Genomic DNA, 14,212 nt, shown 5'->3' on the forward strand with positions numbered 1-14,212 from the left:
TTAACCAGCAGCAGCTTTCCCTTTGTTGTTGTTGATGCTTTTGTTTTCAAGCGCTAGTCAGGGCCAACAGTGTCACAGCTGGGCAGTGTACACTGATTTATACTGACTGCCTTCAGCTGACATTGTCATTAATGTAAGGTATTATGGAAGTGATTTTTTTTATATATTGTACTCAAAGAATATTATAGCATTATAGTATAGTATAGCATAATATAGTAATATGGTTATTAATAACAAGAAAAGCAACAATATTTATAAACTAATAATAGAAATAGGATTCATGTTAATCATAGCAATGTTGTAATCATTATACAGAATAAGAAATATATCAGAAGTAAAATAGGTTTGATAGAAAAGTAGCAATAAAGAATGGAACAATATATTGAATGTGTGATTGAAAAAAATGGCCAATATTGTAATGATATCTACAGTGATATTACAAGATAAAAAAAAAATATATATATATATATATATATATATATTTTTTTTTTATCTTAAAAATTTTATCAAAGGACTGCCACTGATTCTGCATTGCTCTTGTTTTGCAATTGTGCATGCATAATTCAAGCATTTGCTGCCAAAGACAGTTCATGTTTTCAAAGGAAAAACTTAATTTTCATGAACAAAAAATGCAGAACACAACAGATTTATAATTAAATAAATCACATTTTGTGTTTGTTTTCCAATATTGCAATGAGGGCTGCAACTAATGATTACTGTCATTATCTATCAATCAGTCAGTCATTTTCTCAATGAATTGATTTGTTGTTTGGTCCATAAAATGTCAGAGTATGATGAAAATTATTGATCAATGTTTTCCAAAGCCCAAAGTGATGTCCTAAAATACCTTGTTTTGTCCACATTAAAAAATAATTAGTTTACTGTCATAGAGATGTAAATAAACAAGAAAATATTCACATTTGAGAAAACATTTTTTCTTAAAAAAATAATCGAAACATTTAATTGATTATCAGAATAGTTGGCCTTTATTTTAATAGTTGACATCTAATCGATTAATCGACTAGGCTAATCGTTGCAGCACTTTAATTTTTTGTCAGATAAGACAAAGAAAAGCAGCAAAGCCTAACAGTTGAGAAGCTTGAACTAAGTAATGTTTGACATTTAATTACTGCAACTAACAATTATTTTCATTGCCAATTAATCTTTTTATTGTTTTCTTGATTAACCGAATAGTTGTTTGGTCCGTAAAATGTCAGAAAATGGAGAAAGATACCGATCGGTGTTTCCCAAAACTCAAAAACAAGTTCTAAAATGTCTTGTCTTGTCAAAAATATGTAGTTGACTGTAATAGAGGAGTATAGATACCAGAAAATATTGACAGTTAAGCTGGAATCAGAAAATGTTGATTTTTTTTTCTTCAAAAAAAAAAAAAAACACTCACTGATCAATTGATTAGCAGTGCTTGGTTATTAATTTAATAGCTGACAGCTAATTGATTAATCAATGAAATGCTGAAGCTTTAAGCTTAGAAAATGACTGAAACAGCTAATAAATGATCAAAATACTCAATTATTCTTCTCTAACTGTGTTAGTAAATGATTGATTGTTTCAGCCCTGGAGCATTTGAATGGATTTGCTTTGTTTGTTGATGGTAGACATCACGCCAAACTGGACAAACGGGTGTTAAAAACAAATTGCATCAAATCAGTTACTGCTCAGGCCCAGGACACACCATTTGTAGGCAAAATCATCACCTTTGGGTGAGTCAGTATTAATGGATGTGCTGTGATTCTTTAAATCAAGCTCAGAGTGTGGAAACATGCCTGACACAGCAGAGGGAGTATTGAAGGCTCTGTCGCCTTGTTAAATGAACAGTTTAATATATGCCAACTGCAGCACTTCTTGGGATCAGTAAATATGAATAATTCTCCAGTGAGGGAATTCTTGTCATTTTCAGTGGAGAAATTATAAACTACTGCATTTAATGTGACAACATGCACCCACACAAAACTGCATAAATGTGAGGCAAGTTGGCATTGATCAGTATAGACTTGTTTAGTGCTGTGTTATCATAAAGCAATTAGAGTTTCACTAGAGTAATAAACAGTCACAGATTTGGAGATACTCCTACCTGGTCTAGTTAGATGTTGTAATATTTAACGTGGGTTTACAGCCTATTTTATATGCTCAACCCTGTCCCATTTACCCATATGCTCTTATGGAAAGTTTCCTATTTACTGGGAACACTGAGCATATATTCAGTCGAAAAGCACTTTGCCAAGTGATGCATACCACTTGTACTACACAGAGTTTTAATGTAGCTTCTTGTGGAGGATCGGTACAAAAAGGTTATTATCAACTGTAAAGCATTTATGGAATAAAAATATAAGTTCCTAAAACTTTTTTAAATCTTGACTTTTAATGTAAAGTGTAAAGTTTTCTTCTTTAGTCCAGGTCAAGTTGGTATGCCTGAATAACACTGCATGTTTAAAGGGATAGCTTATATTATGGCTACACAATCAATTGCTAGTCACTTTGATTTAATTTTCTAAAGTAAGAGAGGAAAAGAGATATGAGGTATTTTTTTGTTACAAGAGACTTTTATGTCCTGCTCTTTGACATGTGATGTTGTCTGTCAAAGTCTTGTCGACACAGCATCTTAGACCTGTTTTTTAATTGAGGATCAAAGAGTGCATTGGACTTTATTGCTGGGAAAATAAGAATTGTGTGAGAGAATTGTAGTCTCAATTCATAGAAAGAAAAATTGTGATTCACATTTTAGCAAGAATCATGCAGCCCCAGTTCGTATTAGGATATTTGAAGCTGAGTTGTGTGAGGTACTTATCGATAGTCACTGTATTGTCCACAGTAAATGCCGGTCGGCACTCCCCAGTTAGGAGAAGCAGAGAAGGGCACCAGCATGGAAACTAAGTAATATACTGCTGTGGACAGGGTCAGTAATGAAAGGTATTTTAGCTACTTAAAAAAGGTAAACCTAAAAATCAATATCAGTTTGAGTGTATGCTATATTTAGGAATTTTATTTAGAAAATGCCTCTCTCCAAACCAACCAGAATCAATAGGTGAAATCATTAATTTTACTTCACAGAACACAGGAGTTGTTGGACCACCGCTGCCTCGATCTGTTAGTTTGTGTTATTGTGTCACAAACAAACTGACAGATTCAGACAGTGGTGGACCAGCAACTCTGGTGTTCTGCAAGGTAAAATGACTGCCTTCGCCTGTGGAGTTTGGTTAGTTTGAAAAGAGTGATATCTGGTTTATATAATGGCAGTTTCCTGTAGGAAAAGACTGTCTAACTTTCTAACTAAATATAGCAAACACTTAAACTGATATTGATTTTGTTCTTTCTTTTAGATGGACCTTCTTTAATTGGATAAAATGTCTTTTGTTGCTGACTCTGTCCACAGCAGTAAATTGCTTAGCTTCTGTGCTGATGCCCCTCCTTGCTTCTTCAAACTAGGGGCATGTCGACTGCCTTCTACTGTAGCTAATACACTAACTATGTATACTAAGTGTACAACACCACATAAAATAATCTGAACTATCCCTTTAATGCATGGTGTCCTGTCAGTATTTAAGGCCACACATACAAAGTTGACCTTGCATAGTAACTGTAACTGCTGGGGGTTGTGAGCCTCAAAAGCAGGTTGTTCTTTCAATAGACACTGAGAAAAATAGACAGCTTCTTACACAAGTTTTTGTCTGTGGTGTGTTTTTTCATGGCATAAAATCTAATTTTTGGCTTTATTTTCTGAAGGTTTGTCTACTTTTATCTCTAAGTGGCAGTAGAAGTTGATAAGTCAGAAGTAACAGAAGACAACTATGTTTCCTTATCAAACAGTAACAATGATTTGAGTTTTTGCAACAGTCATGTCAGACAGGGATCAAATCAAATGCCTGTGATTATATATTATCCACCTGCTCCTTACCACATACACGCACCTGCGTCATTCCTCTTTTCTCTGCTTGACCATGTTTGCTGTCACAGCATTTTGGTAGTCCATTGTTGAGGTCAGGCACAAGTGTTAGGGTTCACCAGAGTATTGTCACATTCATGAATGACTACTGACTCTGAAGTGCTGAGCTATTACATCAGTGCCTTTTCTGCCAAATCACGGCCATGGTAGGAATTAGTAGAATTACACATAAGTCTGTGGGTTTGAAATGACCACTTTTGCCTCAAAGGAGTGAGGAGAAAAGTGCTAAAAGCCTCTGTAATTATGCCAATCAGCATGAAAAGACAACAGTAATGAAAGGAGGCTGCAGATCATTCTGTGCTCGCAAGTCATTTCTCTTCTGCACTGGGAGAAAATATTTCTGTGGTAATTAAAATCTGTGCCCAACCCACATATTCTGGCATTTATAGTGGAACACCACACAGCGTTGTCATTTTGCATCAACAGTAAGCCGTTTATTATTGAACTATGTTCTCCTGGAGACACAAAAGTGTTGAATCAGCATGTTCCCTTGACTGAAGCAGAGCTATTGATATTTCCAGGGCTGCTCTTTACCTCACTAGATAAGTCCCACTGTGGAGGACTCTCTTTTGCTTCACAGTCTCTTCCCAGTGCATTAGAGAGTAGTGTACAGCTCCATGCAGGACATAATGTACCTGTCTATTCTGCCTGACTCTGCCATCAAAGTGCAAACGTGTAGAAAAAGATGAATGTGTAAGAATGGATTGTACTGGTCTTCTGTCAGGCTGTTGAGGAACTGTTAACTCATCCAAAGTGAAGATATACTTCTGTAACGTGTGATTTTTCACATTCCCTCCAGACCTTTAAACTGGTTTAGCTGGTTTTTGTGAATAGTTAACTTTGTTCTGGGTATTTTATTTCTTTTATCTGATCGCTCATTTGTTGAACTTTGACTGTACACACTGCCCACTGAGCATTTTCCTGTTGAAAAGACAGCTGTGGTCTTTAGAGAAAAGATGTTCAGAAGAGTTTTTTTCACTATTCAAGGACGTTGATTTAACGTTGACATTTAGACTTTATTTCACTGGGATTTGCAACAGTGACATTTTTCATGCTCTACAATGCAGAAGTAATAGCATATTGTCACTTTGGACCCTCACTAAGAAACTACATCCAAATTTCTCAGTTGAAAGCCAGGGAAAAAAATTGCCACATGCAGGACTCAACCCCCAGTTGTCTGGATGTACAGTGCTTCCAGGATTTCACAGGCTTTTTGGGATAGGGCCTAAAATGCCTGATTTCACAGCAGCTTTTCTAAAGAATTGTAATGTATGTTGCAATATTTTTAGGTGTTATTTACAATGACATTGCAGGAACAGACAGAAATTGCAAAAATCAAAGGTAACTTGTACGCATGTACATAAGAACTTCTCCCTGTGTTGTCTTGGAAGCTAATTGCTGGCAGTCCACATTCTATGTAATTCATATGACATTTTATTTGAAACATTAAACGTGTTGAACTGATGTTGTAACTGCATTTTAGCTGGTTGATTTTCAGACCGAATATCAACCAGTTTTCAACTAGAAATAATGTTGAAATCCTGGTTGGTGCTCAGTGGGTGCAGCAAAAGTTTTATAGGTGAAGAGGCTTTGGAGAGGGTGAAATCAGGTGAGAAGTATTCATACATATCTGCTTCATCACACGTCCCCGCTGTCCCAAAGTAAGACAAGACCTGGCTCAGGTTTCTGAGCAGCCAAAATGGCCACTTGTCCGTCTCTTCACCAACTCGTTCATCAGTGGCAAACTTGCAGGAGTGACTGATGGCGAGGGAGAGAGATGTCAGGGGGCTAAACCTGTGCACTTCCTCTGTAGCCTGTGTTCCTCTCTTGGTTGTTATTCCATCAGGCATTCAAGAGCTGACCTTCAGCTCCACACAACCTCATCTGTCAGCGTGACGGGCTCACAGGCAGCTTGCACCACGCTCTCACCTCCATCTACAGGATGCTACTGATTTGCCTTTCACCCCCCCACCTCTCTCCCCACTGGACAGTTAAGTGTGATGTGAGCTGCACTCCTCCTTATCGAAATGTCAGACAGACGTCAGTGTGTAACAAGTGTACAAACATATGTAATGCCAATGCCCCATTTCTTTGATAAGGTCTCCCTTTGTCCTGCTGGAGTTTTGCATCCTGCGTCCATTCTCAGTTAATCAAATCATGTGTGCTATGACATGTCAGATGTGGTGAAAATTGCCCATCACTGCTCCATAAAACTGGAGGTGACGTATGCAAATGTCTTGATTTATCAGAGCATCGGTCCAAAACTGAAATGTATTTAATTTGCTATCCTAGAAGACGAAAAATAACAGATAATTTTTACATTTTACAAACCATGCGTGATTTCCAATTTCATTTGTGTTTAAAAATTACTTTAAAATTAATCTATCATTAAGAATGTTTTCGCCTTATCATTTCAGCTCTAAACAAAAGTCAAGCCTACATATATTTCATGGTTTAACGTCAGATCTCATACAAATCATCCGGTATGTATAATGAAACAATGGTGTAACTGTGAAATCATTTGTGCACATGTTAATGAAACACAACAAGGCATGTAAGTTTTTACTATGGTCATAAATCATTGTCAAGCCACCATAAAAGATGCCTTGGAGATGTTTGTCTATGCTGTCAGAGAGAAAACACGACATGTTGACAGCTGATGGTTTTGACAAAGCAACACATTTTTACTTATCGTCTACTCAGGAGCCAGTTTTCCTTCTGTTGCCAGCTGTGTGGGTTCTGCTTAAAATGCATCAGTTGTTTGATTTTGAAAGGAAATGCTCATCTATGCAGAGGTGGGAATGAGACATGGTTAAAACAGTGTTAACAGCTATAAATGTCTTATTACAAACTTACTAAAAATCTGTGTGGATGTGGAGGCAGGGTATTTAGAGTTATGTTTTGTATTCATAATCCTTTTTTTTTTTTTTAATCTGAGAGTGCTGACGATAAGACACATTGTCAGCAACTTTCTAGTATGTTTTGTTTGACATTCACTGTATCTTGGTGTTGTGTTCATGCTCCTGTTTAAGTTGATACCCAAGAACTCAAGTGATGATTTATTTTAAATACATTTTTAGGATGATATTTTTCAATTCAGGTTATTTAAAATCATGTAAGAAATATCAATCAATATACAAAGGACCCACAGAGAAGAACTGAAACAGATTGTTGATTGTCAGAAAATTAGATTGTTTGATGATAGACCTTTTTTACAGCAGCCATATTGATATGAAATAGGGCAAACACAGGTGTTACCACCTGTTTAGTTCCTGTTCTGTTTAGTGTGGCAGGGCCTTCCCGGGGAGCCAACATGCACAATAGCAGCACCCTGACTCTGTTTGACCTGGAGCAGAGCCTTAATTAGTATCACTGGTAACACCTGTGTTTACTCTACTATTTCATATGTTCCGACACCCTTTTTCCATCCTGATATGGATTCTAGTACCTGAACTTTGTGTATTAGCTGATGATCTGATACCAGTGTGTTAAACAATATGTATTATTATTATTTTTTAACAGCTGTATACCACTAACACTGTATGTATGTGATATGATAGCTATCATTGATGTATGATCTGGCTCAGGTTGAAGATATTTGGTGTATGGAATGCAGCTGGGAGGTAGTAAGGTGCCATTTCGATGCTAATTATTTACATGATATCAGATCAGTGCATAGACTCGCATACTCGCAGATACCAGATCAAACATTTTAGGCTATATTGGAGGTATTTCCAAAACTGGTATTGGTATCAGAACAAACCTAACTGTTGGCCTTATTCCTCCTACGGTTGATATACATTAATTCAACAGCAGCAGCAACTATTTTGATAAACAATTAATCTGTCATTTTATTTTTTAGCAAGAATGCTCATATTCTCTGGCTCCAATGTCTAAAATATGAGAATTTAATGCTTTTATTTACAGGATAATATACTGTACTTTTTTTTAATTCTTGTCAATATTTTGGTACTTTAGATTCTAAGTTTTTTGTTGGATATGTTTTGTCAAAGCTCTCAGCAACTTTTGAATCATGGTGGTTGATTTACTCAGTAATAATTGTTCCACTTCTATGGAGTGTGACAGGCCTTGCTGTAGTAGGCTCTGCTGTCGTTTATGTGATTTATCTCAGCCTCTTGTTTGCCCTTCATTTGTCATCTATCCCTACCCTGGTTTGTTTGTGACTATTGTGAAGATGCAGGCAGAGGAGCTGAGATCAGGCAAAGCAATTAGGATCTTTGTCTTGCAGAGCTAGTTCTGCACAGTTGGCACGGAGCTGATGGAAGAGGGAACAGCAAACTGCTGAGCAGTGGCCAGCGTGGCTTCATATTTAGCCCCATTTCTGGAGTTCTTTGTGGATGTCCCATTCTGCTTACCCACCAGCCATGTGGTAATTGATTTGGTGTCAGCTGCCGGGATTTAGAGAGCTGACCCTAGTGCAGATCGAGACAGGCCAGGCGATTGAAGGCCTTTTTAAATTCATTGCAGGATTGGGGAATCAGAGCCCACTGTCCAAGGTGTTGGGAGGCGATGATTGAAGGAAAGTAGCGTTAGAAGAGTGAGATTTAAAGGCACCACCGAGAATCAGAGAGTCCTGGTATCAACTGAGATGCTGCAATCATTTTCTACACCTTGTCTCTTATTGGTAATAATTTGTACAGTCTCTGATTTTAAATTCCTCTCTTCATTTTTAAGAATGATAAACATAAAGCATGCACTCAAGGTGCCCTTTGTCTACATTATAAGTCTGACTATTCTAGGAAGAGCCAGAAAATGAAACACCACCCCTCCTGCTCTGGGCTCTGTCGTAGCAGCAGGGGAGAATGGGAGGGAAAGGAGGAGAGGAGGAGAACAGTAGGCCTGTATTTTGGGATTAGATTTTGGCCTTGGTTACAGTTGGCAGGAGATAAGATGAGAGAATGGCGCTCTTTAGCAGCTCTAGTGTTTCTTCTTACTGGATTCTAGGGCTGCCTGGGATGATAAGAAATCCTGAATTGACAAATTGCAACAAGATTTTTTTGATAAACCTTGTTATTGTAGCTCATATTATAATGGAGACCTATATGTGCTCAGTTGATGATTATTAAAGGAATAGCTCAGATTATTTGAAGTTGGGTTGAGGTACTAATTGATCGTCAGTGTAATACCTACAGTAGTCAGCAACCCTCTCTGTTTGGAGAAGCAGAAAGGGGCACCAGCACAGAAGCTAAGCAATGAACTGCTGTGAACAGAGTCAGCAACAAAAGGTTAATTAGCCACTTAGAAAGACACACCTAAAAAAAATCAATACGAGTTAAAGTGCATACTATATTTAGGATATTTTCACTACTTTACCTTGCCATCAGACAGCCTTTTCCAACAAGTCAAATACTGCTCTCTTCAAACTAACTGAACTCCAAAGGCAGAATCAGTAATTTTTCCTCTGAGAAGATGGGAGTTGCTGGACTACTGCTGGCTCAATCTGTTAGTTTGTTTCTGGGAATCGAAACTAACCTTTTAAAACACCAAAGTCACACAGTAACACAAACAAACTAACAGATCGATGCAGCAGTAGACCAGCAACTCCCATGTTCTGTGAGGTAAAATGACGGAGTTTTAGTTTATAGAGCGCAATATTTGGCTTGTGAAACAGCTGTTACCAATTGGAAAAGGCTGTCAGATGGCAAAGTAAAGCTGTTAAAATTTCTGAAATACAGCGTACATTTAAACTGATATTGATTTTTACTAGGTGGACCTTTTGAAGTAGTTAAAATATCTTTTGTTGCTGACCCCACCTACAGCAGTTCATTGCTTAGCTTCTGTTCTGGCATCCACTGTAGCTAATACACTGACCATCTATAAGAACCTTATACAACCAACCTTACATCAAATAATATGAACTATCCCTTTTTAAAAAATGTCTGTGTGCTCCTCATCCTGTAATTTTCATGTGCCGGGGGGACTGACAAAAGTAAAGTGTGTCTGACTTTAGGATGGGAGCAAGTTCCATCTTTTGAAAAATACTGGTTATTTTAACTGAAAATGAAAGGACGCAGTGCGCTGGTTATGCTGTGACAGTGGATTTGCCAGACAGTGGTATACAGTATTTTTAAAAGTTTTCAAAGAACATGAGGAAAAAATGATATGAGGTACTGTGTTCATACCAAGTACTGCTAGGCAAAATAAATCTCCATTATGGATAAAAACCTATTTGGAAAGGTGGAAAGATGCAAACAGTGGACTGCTACTGTTATTATTACTCTGCATTTAGACTGAGAAGTTAGTGGTGCAGTTTTAGATGCAAACCCAGTTGCACAAGCTTGTTGACTTGCATAGATCTCATTTCCTCAAATATGAGTGTTTGCACACACACACATGTTCTGCTGTTGTCCACGGCTGTCATTGTGTGTAATTTGGGACCGCCTGGGCAATGCCAGCTCTCAGTCACCATTCATAAGAATGAGTGGTATGTGGACAGAATTAGCCTGGCTATGACTCATGCACATCCTCAATAGTGAAGAGGAGATGTGGGTCAAAATTACACAAAGGAATGATGGGAGTGCATAGGTGGGTTTGTTGTGAGTTTTACTTGGTTCAGAAAAAAATCCTAAATGTCAGGCATGCCAGTATTTCCTGTTGCTGGTGTTTTTGTATAAAGAGAGTGGGCATGCATCTCCACCAATCTTGTAATTTCCTCACTCATACGCTCCATAAAAAATGTCAAGTTGTTGATTTTGTGCGTCTAAAACTTCACCTCTGTAGCCACAGTGTAGCAGCCAGTTCTGGATTGTATAACCAGATTATTTCTTGCATAAGAACTTCCCTGCAGTTGCCCGGTAGAGGGGTGTCCCCACATGTCACCACACTGCCATAAGGGGATCCTGGACACGCCTTGTAGCCACCTAAATCCTCTGTGCCCCCCCATGTCACCTTAGCCTGTCATGCTGAACCATGTGCCTGGCACATGCACAGGTCATTGCTTAGTCAAAATGCCAGATTAGGGAAGCTCTTTGAAAGGAGACAAGAACAGATTATGCCATCCGTCCAGATGGGCCGACCACTCCAAATATATTGAGTCAGTGAGAGGAGTTAAGTCTGTAGTCTGCTGTGGATCCAACTTTCAGCTGGCTGGTGCAGCAAAAATACTCCTTATCAGTCTGTGATTAGTGCCGTTGATTTAATTGCACATTTATTTAATAGAAAATCTGTCTTAAAATGTGATTTAAAGACAGTTGAAGTTAATGCCTGGAAAGTCATCATCGATAACTTTGTAGCTGCAGAAAACATCACAGAAACTCCTGATGTAAGCTGAACATGAAAGGAATGACTCAACACAACTGAACCCACTTCAGCATAACACTGCATTCTTAGAGGGAGAATACTTTTTATTCTGCCAAACTTAATATAAATAATGGCCGAGGAAGTTTCCCTGTTTGTTACCAAAACGATTGGCTCGCTCTCGCCAGGGCTTTTATGCTGAGTCCTGAATAATAAATAAGGTGATGAACTGTATCCGGCTGCTTTTTTGCCAGTCTGCCAACTGACTGGATGAAGCAGAGTGAACTGGTTTCCCCCCTACAATATTTGCCTCTGATCTTTGGAAGGCAGCCAGACGGCAGCAAATTGAGCCTGGAATAGAGCATGGAGGGCAGAGGCAAGGTTTTTCATAAGTCCCTTAAGTGGGCTCAGTGTACACGCACCGATGCTATGGACATTCATGAAGCATTAGCCTGACGGGCTCCATCATCCACACAGTCTGAATAGAAATAAAGCTCAGAATCAGCAGCTCAAGGAGAAAGCTGGTTGGGATGATGTTGATCGTACAGCAGCAGGCGACTCTCGGTGACACGTTTCAATAAGAGTCATACTGTCATCGCCTGTTATTGATTTAATGTTAAACAAAACTGACAGAAATTTCACTGAGTCACTATGAAATGATGTGATTGAGGGGGCTTAACAATAATTGTCACTCTGGATGAAGTTGTGGGAGCCTAATAGTGTGAAATGATGGGCTTGTGGCCGTGATAGATAGAGTTTTTGAGTCATCTCAGAGAGAGGGCAGCCAGGACAACTGACAGCAGGAGTATAACAGGCGAGTGGCACGCCACAGGGGACGAGGGCTGAATCTGCTGAATCATTTCCTCACTTACGCAAGGTAGAGATGTCATTGGTGGTGATGATGACACACCTCGCAAGTTCAGGAGTCAGATTCCCAGATGTTCACACACTTAACTTTTGTAAAACAATCATAATACCCTCATAGGATGGTATTGTTTTTCTTAATCTAATTGTTACTTCTTTTTTTTAACATTTTTTTTTATTTTTGTCAGTCTGGAGGTTTATAAAGTGGGACTTTTGTAATATTTGCAAATTATTGTAAGACCACATCTTTTTTTAACCGTTTACTCTAAGGCAAGGCAATGCTTCACTCTTTGCCAACCAATGTTATGTAAGCGGATGAAAACAGGCACTTGTTTCAAAATACAGCTTGCCTTTTTTGCTTTTTAGAGCCTAACATTATCACTGACTCATAGTCCATGTACCAAGGTAAATATTACCATTCAAGGCTATAGATTTGAGTTTCACCCAAAACTTTACTTGTATGGCCTCATCTGCCAGAGACAGCTCCCCTTCTTGTGGTCCAGTTTATCAGAGCCTCGTAACTGTGCCAAATTTGAAAAAAGTTACGTCTTTGACTTTTGCTGTGACCTAACCAGAGTCAACTTTTAGAGAAACACAACACAATGTCACACTGCAGCAGCCAATCATATAGGCTGTCACTTGTACTGCTCCACAAAAACTGAAACCGGGCACCATCTAGGCAGAGTTCATGGACTGAATTATGATGCTCTTACCGTTGTGTCATTACTTGGTTTATTTCACGCATCTAACTTCAATGTCTGTGTCTGGCTGGCAGTTATGCTGCAAAAGAGCAACACCAAGAAGCTTCCTTTGGTTTGTGTCCATTTGTTTGAATGAGAGTGCTAGAGAGTGATTGAAGAGAGGGAGCGGTGGTAATGAGAAAATCAGCGAATCAGAGAAATAAAGCATTAATTTTCTGATTGCTTTAGAGGGGTTACATTCTGACACACCCTCACTATGGGACAACCCTGCACTAATCATTGCAATGCCTTATTTATTCTGAATACAGCCTTAGTCCTCATTTTAGGTAGGGCTTATATTAGCAATCCTATGTTAGCTTTACCAGCTGTCTCTGTTAGCTATGTAACAGTTACACCTAGTTGTCACAAGGTGCAAATATTTAGTAACAACTAATCTCTAGAACTTGTTTGTGTGGTCCAACCTGTTTTAATGTAGTGATTCAAATGTCCACTTACTTTTTAGCAAGGTTAAGGTTGAAAGGTTGAGACATCTACACTGTATGAAATACAATGATTTGTTTGCCTGTCAGTTCTGACTGTTTTCATACGTTAATATCTGAGGAATGATGATTCCACGGTACACCAAACGTGTAGACCAAGCAGCTCAAGCATTGCTGCCTATCTAAAAGTAAAATCGGCATGTCTTAAACATTGCCTGCCTTTGACTTTTCCCCATGATGCAATGCTGCAGGAATGTTCCCCCTTGTGTGAGGAATGCAGCAGGAGGAGGCTATAGGATGGTGTCTGTCTCAAACGCTTCTTTTCTTCCTCCGTCAGTGAGCATTGGCCTATATGCTTCAGAAATCTCAAAATGAATGCCACCACTCTCTGGGGCTGTGTTGTGCCTGTGCTAGAAAAAGGTCTTTCTCTCTCTCCCACTCCTGTTTCCTATTTGGTCATCATGACATTTGTATCATAGACTCACTCTTTGTTGTGCAGTTGTGTAAAGTTCAATCAAATCTGACTTCTGACTGATGATATTATTGCCCTTCTCACAGATTAAATTTTGATATAAAGAGAAATACATCATCTTGCTGGTTTTTTTGTCTTGCCTCCTAGTATTTAAAGGCATACTTTGCAGGATTGTCCTAAAAAACAATGCATAAAGTCATAAAAGATAACCCGTCAATCATTACTTACAAGTTATGACTCAGACCCACTGTGTGAGGTGGAGTCTCTGTCTGCAGGGACCCTGCTCTCTGCCTGTATTTTCTTATTCTTCTCATATTTTCATGTGTTCGGGGTGTTTCTGGGTGTCAGTCTTTTGGCAGTGGTGTGTAGCCCCCAGCCAATAACAGCACGCAGGTTGTGAGGTCAGGACTCTATGAAGACGGTAACACTGCTGTCTCCGACTCTCCTCTGCTTGCTGTCTGTAAGAGCTGCAGAGAGA

The 14,212-nt window shown here is 38.7% G+C and overlaps 1 protein-coding gene across 2 annotated transcripts in view; it reads left to right on the forward strand.

Moving 5' to 3' along the window:
* The window catches only part of zfyve28 (zinc finger, FYVE domain containing 28), a 33,885-nt gene that overhangs the window by 572 nt on the left and 19,101 nt on the right, over positions 1 to 14,212 (forward strand). The gene's annotated exons all lie outside the window — the stretch shown is intronic.

Source organism: Lutjanus erythropterus, chromosome 18 (assembly GCF_056507025.1).
Source record: "Lutjanus erythropterus isolate fLutEry1 chromosome 18, fLutEry1.hap2, whole genome shotgun sequence".
In the NCBI taxonomy this organism is placed as follows: Eukaryota; Metazoa; Chordata; class Actinopteri; order Lutjaniformes; family Lutjanidae; genus Lutjanus; species Lutjanus erythropterus.